Raw genomic sequence first — 17471 nt, 5'->3', positions numbered from 1 at the left:
TCCTCTGAGAACTGAGCATTTAGCAGGTTACCTACTGGCTATAAGGTCATGGGTGATTTATATTCTGAGTTTCTGCCTCCTTCTGCCTTGCTAATGTTGGGAGGGTGGAATCTTTTTTCCCCTCTGTCTCCCTCCCTCTATCTTCATTCTCCCCTCTGCTATGTTTCAAAGTTCCAATACAACCCAGAAGAGCACTTTTACATGTATCCAATCAGCCCAAATCTAGGTACTGACTGAGATCCTCCACTTTGGGACAATGCCAGAGTTTGGCACACCCTCAACTACTACGAGCTCTTCAAAATATAATAGACTGCTTGGACAATCCAAAGGTTTTAGAGACAAGCAAAAGCTAAGACAGGGTTGAATAATAAGATTTTTTTTACCAGGAGGCCACTCCTTCAAGACTGGGAGAGATGACTGTGCCATCTAATGCAGAGAAATCAACACAGAGAATCAAGCAAAATGAATAAATTGAGGGATATATTTCAAATAAGAAAACAAAGTACAACCTTGGGGCGGGCGGGGCTGTGGGAAACCTTAGTGAAAAAGAAAAAAAAAATCTTGTCTGTGAAGATACAGCTACTTAGCTAAGTCCAAACAAATATTTTTTCCCAATTGTATACACTTTCTTGTGTTCTCCTTTGTCACTCCTGTAATGTGATGAATTTAATTGGTAATGTGCAAAAAAAAAAAAAAAAAGCATCATAGGAGGAAGGCTTTAAGAGGGACAGCAGTGATCAAAAGACTTTGTAGGAGGAGTGGTTTTGAGCCTCAGTGAGGCTTTTACTAGTTCTCATAGTGTGTTGCCAGGAGCAGAAGCATGGTTACCTTTTGGGAACTAGTCAGAAGTGCAGATTCTCAGGCCCCATCTGAGACCTACAGCATCTTAAACTGGTGTTGGCCTCAGCAATCTGTACTTTAACAAGCACCCCAGATGATGGGGAGATTCATCAAAGTTTGTAAAGCACTACTTCAGACAAATGGTTAGGAGGACAAAAAGATAACCTCTAAAAAAGAAGCACGGTGCTCATCTGCAACACAATATTGCAAAGTGAAAAACTCGCCCTAGTGGATGTTTTGTGCATGGAAAATGAGTATGGATAAATGATTGATTCAAAGTTGATGATAGATAGATGGATATGCATCCTACCTATATCACTGGAGAAGGAAATGGCAACCCACTCCAGTTCTCATGCCTGGAAAATCCCATGAATGGATGAGTCTGATAGGCTGCAGTCCATGGGGTCGCAAAGAGTCGGACACAACTGAGCAACTTCATTTCACTCACTTCTTACTTTATCACTGGAGAAGGAAATGGCAACCCACTCCAGTATTCTTGACTGGAGAATCCCATGGCCAGAGGAATCTGGCGGGCCATGGGGTCACAGAGAGTCAGACATGACTGAAATAACTAAAAATACACGCACGCACCTATATCACAGGTCATGTTTACATTCTACCTATATCTGAACTCATTTTATTCTCATTATTTTCCTTGCTTACTAATGCTCTGAAAATCTATCTGGATGTATTCCATGTAGTAAATAATTGGTAATAATCATTGTTTTTATTCACTTTCTCTTTACCTAACTCCAGGTGATAAAAATGTATTTTTCTGTAGAATAACTTTATGAACATTGATATAATTCTCTTAGACTTTGCCCAGAGTTATTATATGATGCTGAGTGAAGTAATCCAAGGTCTAAAGCTCCCTCTGTGGGTTGTGCCTTATTAGCTATTATCAATTTCCACTCTCACTGATTCTTTGTAACTGTAAAATGCTATTCAAATATTAATTATTGATCTTCCAGCAAAAGAATCTGGCATGTGCTCAAATAATTTCAGAGGGATTCTTTCATTACAATGATTTTACACATTACCTGCTTATATAATATGAGGTATTTTGGATAGATTTAATAGACCAGTACCCTGGAGATACTGCGTTGTAAGTCAATGAGAAAAAGAATAAAATTGGCCTCAAGTGGCGGGCTTGTCAATAGCAAAATCTACCATTTACTGAGTTATATGCATGGATATTGCTGCTGTGGATTTACAGACTCCTCACAATCCTACTTTTTGTCTAGTATCATCATGTCATTAGGCTGAAAAAGTATAAGCTTGATCTTACACTTGAAATCTGGAAAACTCAGGAAGGGCTTCCTTGTTAACTCAGACGGTAAAAAGTCTGCCACAGCGCGGGAGACCTGGGTTCGATCCCTGGGTTGATAAGATCCCCTGGAGAACGAAATGGCAACCCAGTCCAGTATTCTTGCCTAAAAAATTCCATGGACAGAGGAGCCTGGCAGGCTACAGTTCATGGGATCGCAAAGAGTTAGACACGACTGAACAATTTCACTTCACTTCAAACTCAGGAAACTGGGATTAGAACCAATTCTGGTTGACTAAAAGCCCAAGCTTTTCTACTTTCTGGAATTACATTCTTATATCATGAAAGAGGTTTGCTACCCATTTATCAAGCCCTCATTGCATACTCACTGTTATGAATGCTCTTTGGAGGGTGCGGCCATCCTCTATGGACACAGAACATATGTTTCATGCTTCTACTCCACTTCCTCAGTCAGTTTCAGCTCCAGTTATTTCTATAGAGGAGACTGAGCTTAACTATTCCATCATTCAGTTTTCTCATCTATAAAATAAAGTGAATAATATTATATAGCACATAGAGTTGAGATAAAGATAAAATGTATTTAAAAGTACAATTAATAGAAAATTAGATAATTTTAAAAGTTTCTGTGGTTTCCCAATGTTCTATAATGAATATATATTACTTAAATATCAGAAAGTACATTTATTTTCTCAAAAGAGCCATTTTCCTCCAGTGTTCTGATAAATGTATTCAATGTATATCCTTTAAAACAATTATATTTTGCATCTCCCCTCAAGCTGTGTATTGCTGTTCTATGTCAGATTAGATAAAGAATGAAACAGCAGAAGACAAGTAAAGGGACTATTTCTGAAATCTTAAAATAATATATTATTAAAGAAAGAAAAACAAAGGCATGTAGGAAAAATTCCTTTGCTATCAGGTTTTGAGTCTGGGTCCTTGTGCAGGTTTCCTTGGCAAGTTTTTGCAGAACTCGGATTTAGGATATACCTGCCTTGTCAATCCTTGAAGAAATATGCTCACACCACCAACATCTATTCATCTGCAAATCTCGTATTTCCTTCAAATTCCGGCATAAATGCCATTAAACAAATCTTAGTGTTGTTGTGTTGTTGTTTTTTTTTTTTTTTCAAGGCAGAAAGTCTACTCAGTGGGTTCTTCACCCATGTGTCTGTCTCCTAGGAGGTATGCCTAATGAAATGCTGGGTAGGGTTATTACTAGACTGTTACTCTCTCTCTCTCTCTCTCTCGTCATGTCCAACTCTTGTGACTCCATGGACTGTAGCCTGCCAGGCTCCTCTGTCCATGGGATTCTCCAGGCAAGAATACTGGAGTGGGTTGCCATTTCCTTCTCCAGGGGATCTTCCCAATTGCAGGCAGATTCTTATCCAACTGAGCTATGAGGGAACGTCCAAAATCTATGTACTCTTCTAAAGACATTAAGTGTTAATATTTTGGTTTTATTATGTTCTCTTTATCATTGTGGTTTCTTGCATAATTGAGAGCAATGTGTAAACACATAAAATCAATTTGAAAAACAGTCAAATTTTCCATATTAAATGTGGCATTACAATATTGTAACTTGTCACTACATTCTTCAGGCTACCGCATTTTGTAACATGTAACCTAAGTTTTCATTGATTGTTACCTACTATAGAAGCCCACAAATTGGATGAACCATAAATCATGTCTGTATTTCCCCCCAGGGTCTCCTCATAGTAGATTTCAACACATATATGGGTACTGAATAGCTTTCACTTTTATTGCATTTTGGAACTCATGAAATACATTGTGTCATCAACAATGACAACCCTTGGGAAAGAGTAGACCTTTTTACTTATTTCATGGGTAATTTAATTTCTGGGAGTGAGAGGTCAAAAAGCTGTGACCATTCTTCCGAAGTCTTTTGTCTCAGGGCTGGTGTTTCTAACAGAACAAACTGCCTGAAACTGAAAGAATGAACAGATTCTAAGGGGATCTTTTAACTTGGATTTATGTTCTTTATAAGATGGCTAAGCAACTTTTTCCAGTGATGTTCAGGATATGAATACTCTGAGAAACTTGAGGTAGGTATTTCTAATGAATTGGTTTTCAAATCTTCAAGCACATACAATGCCAAAAGCATTCATTTGATAAAGAGGTCCTAAACTTTTGAAAAATAAAGCTGTGATATCAAATCCTTTAAACAAAATAAAATTCAAGAGCTCATTTTAAATCTTGGAAAAGTTTGAGGCACATTAAAAAAAAATAATCAGTTTTAGGAAACAGAGCATTCCTATTTTACTTTTGCTATTAAACAATTCTGAAAACCCCTATTTTTTGTTTCTTTGTTTCTCTACTCCAGAGGAATAAAGGCCCCTGTAGCAACAACCTCCTGCATGATCTAGATATATTAAAATAAATGGAGGAACAAGAATTTTTTTTAAATTTAAAAAGCCTATCCAATGGTGAAGAAAGTATATTCCCAGCAGTAAACAATTAGAACAATTTATGGCTGTATTATTAAAATTTTTATTTTTATAAATATATAGTCTTATCCCAAACAGTTGTTAAAGAGTAATAATATCTAATTTTTTTAAGTGCCTACTATGTGACAGGTTTAATTCTAGGCTTTTCAAAATACCTTAAGTCACTACTCTTTCAAGACAGCTATATAGTATATAATGTTACATATACACAATATATATTATATATGATAAAAGCTTTGCCATTGTTCTTTGCCTTTTGCATGATGAATTGACGTCTTTAACCTTCGAAATCTCTGTTCTCTGTCTACTACTCAACTATCACTAAAATCCATAAATCATTGTGCTTAAAAATGTAAATTTTATACTATAGTACACACTATGGTACGGTACAGACTAGACTATGGTCTAATTTAATATATAGCTAACATTTTATATCACCTACCATCAATAACCTCAGATATGCAGATGACACCACCCTTATAGCAGAAAGTGAAGAGGAACCAAAAGCCTCTTGATGAAAGTGAAAGAGGAGAGTGAAAAAGTTGGCTTAAACCTCAACGTTCAGAAAATGAAGATCATGGCATCTGGTCCCATCACTTCATGGGAAATAGATGGGAAACAGTGGAAACAATGTCAGACTTTATTTTTGGGGACTCCAAAATCACTGCAGATGGTGATTGCAGCCATGAAATTAAAAGGTGCTTACTCCTTAGAAGGAAAGTTATGACCAACCTAGATAGCATATTGAAAAACAGAGACATTACTTTGTCAAAAAAGGTCCGTCTAGTCAAGGCTGTGGTTTTTCCAGTGGTCATGTACCGATGTGAGATTTGGACTGTGAAGAAAGCTGAACACTGAAGAATTGATGCTTTTGAACTGTGGTGTTGGAGAAGACTCTTGAGAGTCCTTTGGACTGCAGGGAGATTCAACCAGTCCATTCTGAAGGAGACCAGCCCTGGGATTTCTTTGGAGAGAATGATGCTGAAGCTGAAACTCCAGTACTTTGGCCACCTCATACGAAGAGTTGACTCATTGGAAAAGACTCTGATGCTGGGAGGGATTGGGGGCAGGAGGAGAAGGGGATGACAAAGGATGAGATGGCTGGATGGCATCACGGACTCGATGGACGTGAGTCTGAGTGAACTCTTGGAGTTGGTGATGGACAGTGACGCCTGGCGTGCTGCGATTTATGGGGTCGCAAAGAATCGGACATGATTGAGCAACTGAACTGAACTGAACCATCAGAAAAAAATTTATGCTCTAGAAAGAAGTGTCATATTTTATTTCCTTGAACTTTCTATATATCTAACAAACAGTTGTTTATCCTAAGAGTTCATGCTACAAGTTTGAAAAGAATAAATAATCTACTATGTATTATGTGATTATTGTGAAGAAGGATTATACTAAGAAGTTTATACACATTATTTTATTTAATCCTTAGAAAAATCACTGTGACACAAACTTTTAACTATTTCTATAAAATAGACTAAGGCTTATCATTTAATAACATCATCAACTTTCCTTAAACTGAGTTGATCTATAAGTTTGAACTGAGTTTTAACTGCACTGGTTTAAAAGGTCTGTTATTGATTTTTTGTTTCCCCAAATTGTAGAAGTAGCGACAGAGCTGGTAAAAAATGTATGGGTGGTTACAGGCAGCGTGTGAGATTCCAGAACTTTCTGAGAAAGATCATGTCTATAAATGAATCTGTAAATACTATATTTCTCAGATTATATGATGTTTTATGGAATGTGAAATCTTCCTTTTATGCTAAAGATAACCTTTGTGGCATTAACTATTACTTAATAGCTAACTAAAAATACTTTTGAGAGTCCCTTGGACTGCAAGGAGATCCAACCAGTCCATTCTAAAGGAGATCAGTCCTGGGTGTTCACTGGAAGGACTGATGCTAAACCTGAAACTCCAAAACTTTGGGCACCTGATGCGAAGATTTGACTGATTGGAAAAGACCCTGATGCTGGGAGGGATTGGGGGCAGGAGGAGAAGGGGATGACAGAGGATGAGATGGCTGGATGGCATCACTGACTCAATGGACATGAGTTTGAGTAAACTCCAGGAGTTGGTGATGGACAGGGAGGCCTGGCGTGCTGCGATTCATGGGGTTGCATAGAGTTGGACATGACTGAGCAACTGAACTGAACTGAAAAATAATAGGCTGAATTTATATGTAAGAGTATCTAAGACATTTCTGCAGAACAGAAAATTCATGGCAATACAGTGTATCTTATGGACTATATTAGATTAGAAAAATATATTGTTTTAATGCTTAACCACATTTGATTTTTTTGTTTTTTTGTTTGTTTGTTTGTTGCTCTTTGCATGCATGCATGTTCAGTCACACAGGTGTTTCTGATTCTGTGACCCCATGGACTGTAGCCCTCTAGGCTCCTCTGTCCATAGGATTTTCTCAGCAAGGATACTGGAACGGATTGCCATTTCCTCCTCCAAGGAATTTTCCTGACCCAGGGATCAAACCTGCATCTCTTGCACTGGCAGGTGGATTCTTTACCACTGAGCCACCTGGGAAGCCCCTAGCTTCTGGTTGTGGCTAGAAGTATGTGTTGTCCTTCATCTTGAAGCTGCATCTTTCCAGTCTCTGCCTGGGTCTAAACATAGTGTTTTTCCTGTGAGATTCTGTCTTATCACATAGCCAACATACATAAGGAAATCAGTCAAATTGGAATAGGGACCTACCCTATCCAGGATGATCAATTCAACTAATTATATTTGCAATGACCCTAGTTATAAATATGGTCACACTTTAAGGTCTAGAGATTAGGACTTTGTGTGTGTGTGTGTGGGTGGGGAGGGACACTATTCAATTTATAACTGCTGTGTTAAAGGGATTTATTTAAGAGCAAAGGGAAATCACTAAAACAGTGCACGTATCCCTCTAACAATTGTTTTTTAGAATGTAAAAAGGCAAGAGAATAAAAAGCAAATTATAAGATTCTGAAAATCCATTAGAGCTGTACAAGATAATAGTGGCTTAAACTAAGATAGCCATACTAAAGATAAAAATAAATACATATGGCATGAGCATCATAAGAGGAGAAATAGATTTGAGGATAGCAGCAAATCAATAAATCATTATGAGCTTGTTAAGCTTGGCATGCTGCTGAAACACCAAGGAGAAATGAAAGTAAGAGAGTAGTAAGATGCCACATAGGAGCATCATTCAAAAGGGAGACTGAATATAACTGTAGGACTCACATGTGCACAGATGGTCCTTAAAGAGATAAGTGTGAATGTCTCTGAAGGAAAATATAGGTCAGAGTACAAAATAGGACTGGATTAAATTGGACTGAGTTTAATCCAGGTTGAGATTTAGAAAGGAAGACTGAATTATCAGTAAGTGGCCTGAAAAGCAAAGGAGAAAACAGGCACACAATAACAATAACAAAATGAGAAAATGAGTTTGCATAAATTAGGAGAAGGAATTGTTTCAGAAACAAGAGTTGAAAAATGCTTAATGCTGCTAAGGATAAGGTAGATGAAGACTGAAATGTCAGGATGAGGTAATCAGATGCCATTTTTTTAATCTCATGAGAGAATGCCACATTTATCATTATAATTTCATATTTAAGGGTGTTATATCACTGTGTGTCTAAGGAAAATTTTACAAAGTAGACAGATAACATTAGATGGATTTTGTTCTTGAAACAAATGTCAAAATCATAAATTGATAGGATTAAATTATTAAGGTTCTGATTAAATCCCAATCTCTTTTTTAAAGAGTTCTTTGAATAGTCTCTAATTAGTATGAGTCCTGAAAATCTCTGAGCATATTTTTCAGGTGTAATTGAAGGCAGTTATTCTGTATGTTTTGTGTAGAAGCTACTGATATATTTCTCAATTTTTAGAAATTTTCAAGTAATCTGTGAATAGTTATAGCTTTAAGTTTTGACATGCAATATCTATTTATGTATTATAGTATTCAGAAGGCATACCAGAGACTTTTTGTTTTTGTTTCCCCTTATAATTGCATGTCCCCTACTTCTCATAGTGGAGGGTTTGCAAAATAGTAAAAAAATCAAGTGTAAAAAGTAGTCAGTGGTATGAACTATAGTCAACACCAGAGAACATCCCATCCCTGAAATAATTCATATATATTTTTCAAAAACAGTTTGGAAGCCTTCAAAACAAAAAAATTGAACATGAAACCCCACCCTAGTATCTTGAAGTTTTTTGCAATATCCTGATAAGCTAGAAGTACATTTCATAACATTAGGAGCATAAAAGTCTTAGGAAAACAAGAAACTTGAATGACCTGTTGAGCATACCCACAGAGTCCTAGTTTTTTCCAAACTTCAATTTATTGGATTCACCTGACAATACAATTTTTCTCTCCTTCCAAAGAACAGTCTACCTGCTGTTAAAAATTGGACAAGATTTACTATCTGATTGCCTACTGGTATGGTGTCTTTAAGTAATGAGTATAAATCTTTAATCACACTGCTTAGAATGACTTCACTTTATTCTAGTATTTCATCCATAATAAAATGACAATTGAGAACCTACTATTGATGTTTGCAATACCACTTTTTTTTCTCTTTAAATTTATTTTCAACAGTTTTGGAGAGCACAACTCCCCCTGTCCTTATTGGAATGTAAGCAGTACTTTCTAAAACAAAGCAACCATAGAAATTATAAGTAACAATAGATACAAAGATGATCGATAGATAGATAGATAGAGATAGAGACCTATAGGTAGGTAGCAAGAGTCTTGTATTGATGGAGCAATTCTATGTCTTGATTGTGCTTGTGATTACATGGAGCTCTACATTTGATAGAATTGTTCAGAATTATATAATCACATAAATGAATGCTTGTGAAAATGGTGAAATCTAAATAAATTATGTGAACTGTACCCATGTCAATTTCCCAGTTTTAATCAATTTCCTAGTTTTAATATTGTGCAATAGGTATATAATACGTTATCACTGGAGGAACTTGTTTGAATCATGCATGGTATCTCCATATATATTTTTTGTAGCTTCCTCCAAATCTTTCATTATTTCAAAATAATGTTTAAGAATATAATTAATGTTGTCACATACTTACAGTAACAAAAATAATTTGATATCATATGCTTATCTGGTTTTCCTAATACATTAATCCAGCTTACATATTTTATTTTAAAATATTAGATGAGTCATAAGACTAGTTATTATCCCAAGCGTCTACTGACTTCCTCCAATGCAAAGCTAGAGTTAAGTAGTGGACCCTGAGGGGGAAGGACCTAAGGTGATGCAATTATTGTAGGTAGAAATTTTGTGGTAAACTTTGAAATATAAATTATTAAGATATTGCACTTTGGTTTTCTGATTTCTATTCAAATGATTGATTATTTCTTGATGATGGTCTTGATCTCAAGTCTGAGACAAACGGAATTATGGTTTCTCTTATAATTTAACATACATATTTAATCTTGAGAAACTTTCCCTTAAAGGGACTTCCTTTTTTTTCACTATTTCTTAACATGACTTCATGGGAGGATCTCTCCCCTCTACTTGCTCTTTTAAATCTTCTCAAATGATACTTTAGCATCATCTCACATTACTTTATACTTTTTTGCAGAATTTCTCCTTATTTGATCCAGAAATATGTTCCTTTAACCTTATTTCTAAATCAACTCTCATCTTTCTACTCAAATTAGTGTAATATATGTGAAAAAAAATTTAATCTTGCAAGAGTAGTATTGTTGCTGAAAATAGTTATTTTGTAATATAATGCATTCCCCTCGCTTTACTGAACTCGAAAATATTCTATTGTTAAATGACAAAAATGATCAAAGAACATGTAGGGAGTCCATGCAGAAAATCATCTTTCCTTATCAAATAAACATGAAACTGATCTAATATTCTAGGTAAATGTCTATCCCTCTCTGAGTAAGTCTGGCTTCAGAAGTGGACATCAGGTTAATTTCAGTGACTGGGTAGACCAAAATGGGCTGCTTCTGAATGAGTCATTCCATGGGGACCTGTGATTGTTTCCCAGACAGAACCTACAGAGAATTTTTCATTTTCTGGGAAAAAAGCTGTTCAAAATCAAATCCCACCGAGCACTTGATAAATAAATAAAAATACATTTAATGTGAAACTGAGAAAAAATTAAATTAAAAAAAATTGCAGTTTAGATACCAAAGTCAAATATTCTGTCTTAAGGGCAACTTGAACTACTGTGTTTTAAAAATTATCTAAAAGAGTGATTATAGCATGAATAATAAAAAGTGCAGGTCAATATATTTCACTGAATTTCCTAACGATTAATGAAGAGGGGTATATTTAAAATCTCACCTCTTTCTTCTGTTTTTGCTTTTTAGGATTCTGTTTTTAAATTGAGTAGTTTCCAAATAAATGACTTGATTGTGCTTTCCAACTACACAATTTCATCTGCTTTGTCATTTTTTCTAAGGTAGATGGTACATGAAGTCATTAATATTTTCACCACAGATGGTATAATTAAGACTCAGAAAAAAAAAAAAAAAGAGATGTGTCCAGTGTCACACAGCTAATATGGGGAAGAGTTGAACTTTTAATTTATTTCTTTCTGAAACAATACCCTATGCTGTTTCTCTTATATTCCACTTGATCATTGAACACGGTACTGCCTGCAGTTGGAATATCTCTGAGCACACAAGGAGAAAATGTTCTCTGTGTAGAGTCCTAAAAAGCCACTGGATAATAGTCGTCCCTTTTCTCAATGAATCTAAGTGATCTAGAAAGTCAAGTGTAAAAATGAGAACTAGAATTTGAGTAAATCTTTCAAAATCTAGGTTTTTTTTATTGTTGTTGTTGTTCTTCTCTGTCATTGATACTTATTATTATAATGCTGCTATACCAGCAGTGAAGGCTTATTAAAAAGGAGTCTGGGAATTTCTCTCATGATTTTTACATGTCAAAAATGTTCATAACATTTGAAGGTGGGTGGCAGTTCAAGATTCATTTTGTTTAAGTTATTTCTTTATACATAATTTGCTTTAACAATATCGACTTTCTATCACATTCATCATATAGAGATTTTGCTTTATTCTAAAAATTTTTCTTAGAGGTATTATTATTCATTGTTTAAAATAAGGATCATAAAACTCAAGAGAGTTTAAGCAACTTAACCAATGGCTCTGGTTAGTAGTTGGCAATGCTAAGACTTGTGTTTAGGTCTACAGGTTCTAAAGAAAGGAAAAAAAAGCTAAGATACCCAATTCCCTTCCTGGCTGGAAGTTTAATCTTTTAATTCAAGACCCAGAGGGCAAAATCTTCAAAGATGGGGCTGTCTCCTCTTTGGTTCTAGAAAAGGACCCATCTTCATGTTTTTAGAAGGAAATCCCATGGCTAAAGGGTCAGGGTGCCCTGAACTAAGGGGAGAGGGAGACTACTGTTGTAGCTACAGTGATGGAGCATTCAGACAAAGTGGATTACTCTAGAGCCTTAAATTATAGTAGAAGCTTTTCTGCTACGTTTTAGACTTGCTTTGGAACCATAACCTCAAAATGTTACAGTATTTGAAGATATAGTCTTTGTTATCAAGGAATTAGATATGCTCCTCAACCAAAGTTGTAAATTATTTTATGAACTCAATTCTTAATTCACAGATGTCATGCTCATTTGGGATAAGACAATCTTCAACTCTTAGGATATCAGAGATAGTAGCAATACCTGACTCCATTACCCACTTCTTTCTTAATAGTAACTAGAGAAACAATTTTTGCATAGGTTTAGACAAATCAGTAATCAAAAGACAGTCTTCCTGTTCCATGGGAGCAATAAAATTGACTCAAAGATGGCATAGGGGTTGCTATCATGGACTGTGGCTCTGGTCTTTGCCTCACTGTAAGAAAGTACAGAAGCAATAACAAATGCTTCTGATGCTTATGTTATATTTCAAGTGGAAGAGGATTTGGTGTAATCCACCAATCCATCATGGCCTATAGATGGTGAGAAACCACACCCCAAACATATGATTTATGGTCTTCCTATTTTAACAGTTGTCCTTTCAATTAAAAGTAGCACAATTTATAGTATGGAACTGAAAAATAGTTTCAATTTTCACTATTGCTTTTATCAGACCATTGATGTATAAATAGTCTCAATCCTCAAATGTATAAATACTGAACAAGTCCCTTAATAAATCTGGATTTTTTTCCATATTTAAAAAAGAACAATGGGAATTCCCTGGTGGTCCAGTAGTTAGGACTCTGTGATTCTGCTTCATAGAGAATAGGTTTGGTCCCTGGTTGGGTAACTGAGATTCTGCATGTGACAATGCAACAAAAATAAATAATAAAAATAAATAAAATAATAAAAATTAAAAAAGAACAAAGATATGTACTAAGTTTTGAGAATTAGATGTGACTATTGAACACAATGTGCCACTAATGGTAGGCTGGTTTCCTATGACTTTTTGCACATTTAAAAATTTTTTAACACTATAAATTTTTAATTTAGAATTATTAAATAAAGTGAATTAACAAAATACTACTCTCATCCACCATGAAAAGCTCAATTTAAATGTCATTTTCCCTTCAAAATCTTTCTATATTCCCTGAAAATTCTGGCTCCTTTCCCAGATATTCTCTTGGTAGTTGTTTCATATATAGGAGGCCAAAAATGTGTTTGCATTAATAATTGAATTTAAAGAATTCTGTAGTCCATGGGGTTGCAAAGAGTCAGACATGACTGAGCCACTTTCACTTTAAAAAGTCTAAAGAAACTGCGTGAGCAATACACATGTGGTTTGTGAATTTTTGGTAAGTTCTGAAAGGGGCATGTGGTTGAATATAGCAAGATAACATATTGCATAAAACTAGGGGTAAAAGGTGGGATTTGCAATGGAAATTTAGGGGCAAATGGAGGTTAGGCCATGTATTTGGAGGTGGAGACATTTTGATGAGCTTGGTCCTAATCAGCAGGTTTAAATCATCTTTAGTTTTCCAGGGGAGATCTCTGCCCTCATTTCAATAAAAATCACATCTAATTAAGGTTATAGTGTAGTCTGACACTGGAGTAGAGTAGGTGAAGTAAGAACTTAAAAACACCGCTGTGGTCTGACAGGATAAATGTACAATAGAATGACCTGATGAAGTATGGGACGTGTAATGTATCATGTAGAGGACACACTGATGACCTTTCAGAACTCAGGGAGTGACCAAGGAGAAAAGGTGATTAGATCCCAGTCATTAATCCGCTGGATTATTTGGCATAGTGCCAGGAACTTTATGGTTCCTGGGAAAACACCTGATTTCGTCAACCAAATGAACATATTTTATAAAACCCTCCAGCCCCTGGGATGTGTAACAATTAAAACAATTATCAGTCGGAATGGGAAATATATGAAACCAGTATTTCCAACGTAGATGGTTTGAGGCACATTTTCCCTTTCATGTAAACTTCTTTAAAATTTTCCCAGTTGATGAGTGAATATTAACACAAAGAGTTAACAGTAGTAGTAAGAAAGCCCATTTAAAAAGTGTGAAGTCATTGTAGCTTCAAAGCACACTCTAATGTTGTGATATTATTGCCCATTATGCACTGGAAAATTGAAAGCTTTTAAAATTACTCGAGCACCTCTACTAGTAGCTGGGGGAAAACACTATACTTATATTTTCCCCACATCAGGGACTAAAGATACTGGTAGAAAGGACTTTGAATGGAAATAATGACCCTCTATTTTCACCCTGCAATTTTGATTCTAAATCACTTCCCAGGAATCCTTCTATTTATTTATTTGTTTGTTTGTAATTTTTATTTATTTTTCATAAAAGAAAATAACTGCCGAGATTTAGATACTTGAGTAAGATCTTTTACTCGTTTGATAAAATGCCAAGGTGTGTGTTTGCTGGTTTGTACAGTAAGAATCTGTGTAGCTTTTCAAGAAATCAGCAAACTGTCTTCCAGAGCATTTGTACAGTTTAGTTTTCCCACCAGCAATGAAAGAGACCCTGTTGCTCCACATTCTTGCACGGCTTTTGCCTTGCCATACTTTAGATTTTGCTCATTCTCTTGGGTTTTAGTGGTATGTTATTTTAATTTACCTCTTTCTAATGGCATACAATGTTGAAAATCTTTTCATGGTTATTTTCCATATGATCTTGATGTCTGTGAGATTTCTCTTTACTTTGAAATTGCTTTTTTCATTCTCTTGTCATTGAATTCTAAATGTTCTTGGTATGTTTTGGATAATGATTCTTTATCATGTGTCTTTGGAACTATTTATTTTCCTGTTGTTGGCTTGTTTTATCATTCTCTTATAAATGTGTATTTCACAAAGCACAAGTCCTACATTTTAATGAAGTTCAGCTTATAAAATTTTCTTTTGTGGCTCATGTCTTTAGTGTTGTATCTAAAAAAGTTATCGCCATACCCAGTATCATCTTTCCTAGATACTTTCCTATATTATCATCAAGACTTGAAAGTTTTGCATTTTACATTATGATATATGTTCTATGTTGAATTAATTTTTCTAAGGGGTATATACAGTTTGTGTCTAGATTTATTTATTTAATTTTTGACATGTGAATGTCCAGTGGTTCAGCAGCATTCACTAAATCCCTAACTTGTATAAATGAATACTCTTAAGACAATGGTAGTTGTAACAGGAAGATAATATCATGCCTAAATCTTTTGTTTTCCTGATTTGTTTTCCAGACTTTTCTTGGTATTTTAGAGCCAGAAATATATGAACATATTTATATATGTAGGAAAAACAGCCTTCACAAATGTGCTCTACAGTTTAGTATTAGAACAAATAGAGATCTGGACCTTAGTTTTGTAAATTGTGCTCCTTAGGATCCCAAGAGTCACAACAGAACAACCAGGAGTTTGTGTGTCTAGAATTAAAATCCCTTTACTTTATTCCATCAGAGCAATTATGCCCCTATTTACTTTGCCTGGTGGGATCTTGCATACATTCCGCTATTTTATGTGAAAAAAAAATTGAACTACTCATTACCTGCTCTACCACTGTAGCATGATGAATTTTGATTTTGACCAACCTATATTCCAGAAAGAATGTGAGTAAAGGAATTGCTTATTCAAAGCAAGAATGGAGAATATCAACAAATCATTCTGTTGAGAAATCATATTGCTCAGTTTACTAAGAACTTGCTATGTGCACATACAGGGTGACCTTACTATTCAGTTCAGTGCATTATACAATTTATGCAATAAAGAAAAAATAGCAACAGTATAAGCAATAGCATATTCATTCAATAAACTAAAATAACTTGGAGGTGGAGCTAATATTACTCAAGGAAATATCATAGACAAAATACTAGTAATAGTAACCATTGTTCTAAAGTATGCAGTGTCCTAGGTACCAGTGTCCTAGGTACATTTGGACAAGATTAAAATATTAAGACATTCCTAGAGCATTTTAGTCACATACTCCCCCATACAGATAAGAACCTCCACACTTCTGTTTTCCAGCCCCAGTTGACCCCATTAGAAGTATTCTGCAGTAGAAGATTTAGAGCCAGGTTTAAATGATGAATTAAAATAGTCCAGGGAATGAAAATAGATTGTGCAGCCAAACATAAAGATAAATTTTCTCATTATGTGCTGCCCAATGTACATGTGCATGCATTCTTTAAAGTGTCTGAATGGCTTATAATTTAACATCTATGGACATTTATAAATGCTGTTAGACTGCAATGACACATTGCACTCTGAATTATGGCCAATTTATGTTTCCGAAATTAAAGAAGCTCAGTTTAAAAAGAGATAATCTCTTGAGTGTTGTAGAGTATATAAAAGCTTTTCCGAAGAAATAAAATAAAACAAAACAGGCACATTCACTACAGAAAAGTGAATCAAGATTCTTTCTTGGTGTCTAAAATAAGCATTCCAAGTCTATTGAAAATTGGAAAGCCTAGAATATAACCTTTTATACCACTACATAAATTAACCAATTTGTTTTCCAAAAAATCACTGGCTGTAATCTTTCTGTTAAACATTTAATGGTGTTGTTTGTTTTTTACTTTTTTGGTCTCAGCCCTCAGGCTAACAGATGGCATTCAGTTAAAATAGATTGTCTCTTAGTACTTATTTGAATTAATTTCGGTAAACATCATTGGAGAAGGAAATGGCCACCCACTACAGTATTCTTGCCTGGAGAATTCCATGGACAGAGAAGCCTGGTGGGCTACAGTCCACAGGGTCGCAAAGAGTCGGACACAACTAAGTGACTAACACACCAATGTCATTGAGTACATTTTCAAATACTCACCAAACTCAGGAAGTTCAAAGATGAATTTGAATATACTTTTCCCTTTGTGATTCATGTATCCATGCTAAGTTGCTCAGTCTTGTCCGACTCTTTGCAACCCCATGGACTGTATCCTGCCTGGCTCCTCTGTCCATGGGATTCTTCAGGCAAGTACATTTGAGTAGGTTGCCATGCCCTCCTCCAAGGGATCTCCCCACCCCCAGGGACTGAACTCCTGTCTCCTGCATTGTAGTCAGATTCTTTATCGTCTAAGCCACCAAGGAATCCCTTGGTGATACACAGTCTAACGAGGAAGACAAAGATGCTGTGAGGAAATTTCAATACATTAAGTCAAGGGCCATGAAAAATAAATACATAAGGAGGAAACTACAAGGAAAGGTTGTTCACCAAATTAGGTGCATCAGGGAAGAAAGGACTCCCAAAGAAGATACTCAGTTACGTCTTGAGAGATAACTATGGTTTCTCCAGAAAGAAACTGGGAGGGTAGAGAATTTTCAGACAAAAGGAACTGAAAGAATGACTGTATCAAAGCATGAACTCCAATGACACCCAAAGGAACTGCTAAATGTCTTGATTTCCTGTAGCATAAAGTTTAAGACACAGGCTACTGAAGAATGAAACAGCAAAAGAG

Source organism: Ovis aries, chromosome 3, assembly GCF_016772045.2.
Source record: "Ovis aries strain OAR_USU_Benz2616 breed Rambouillet chromosome 3, ARS-UI_Ramb_v3.0, whole genome shotgun sequence".
NCBI classification, from domain to species: domain Eukaryota; kingdom Metazoa; phylum Chordata; class Mammalia; order Artiodactyla; family Bovidae; genus Ovis; species Ovis aries.
The sequence above is the reverse complement of the archived record's forward strand: the minus strand, read 5'-3'. Positions refer to the sequence as shown.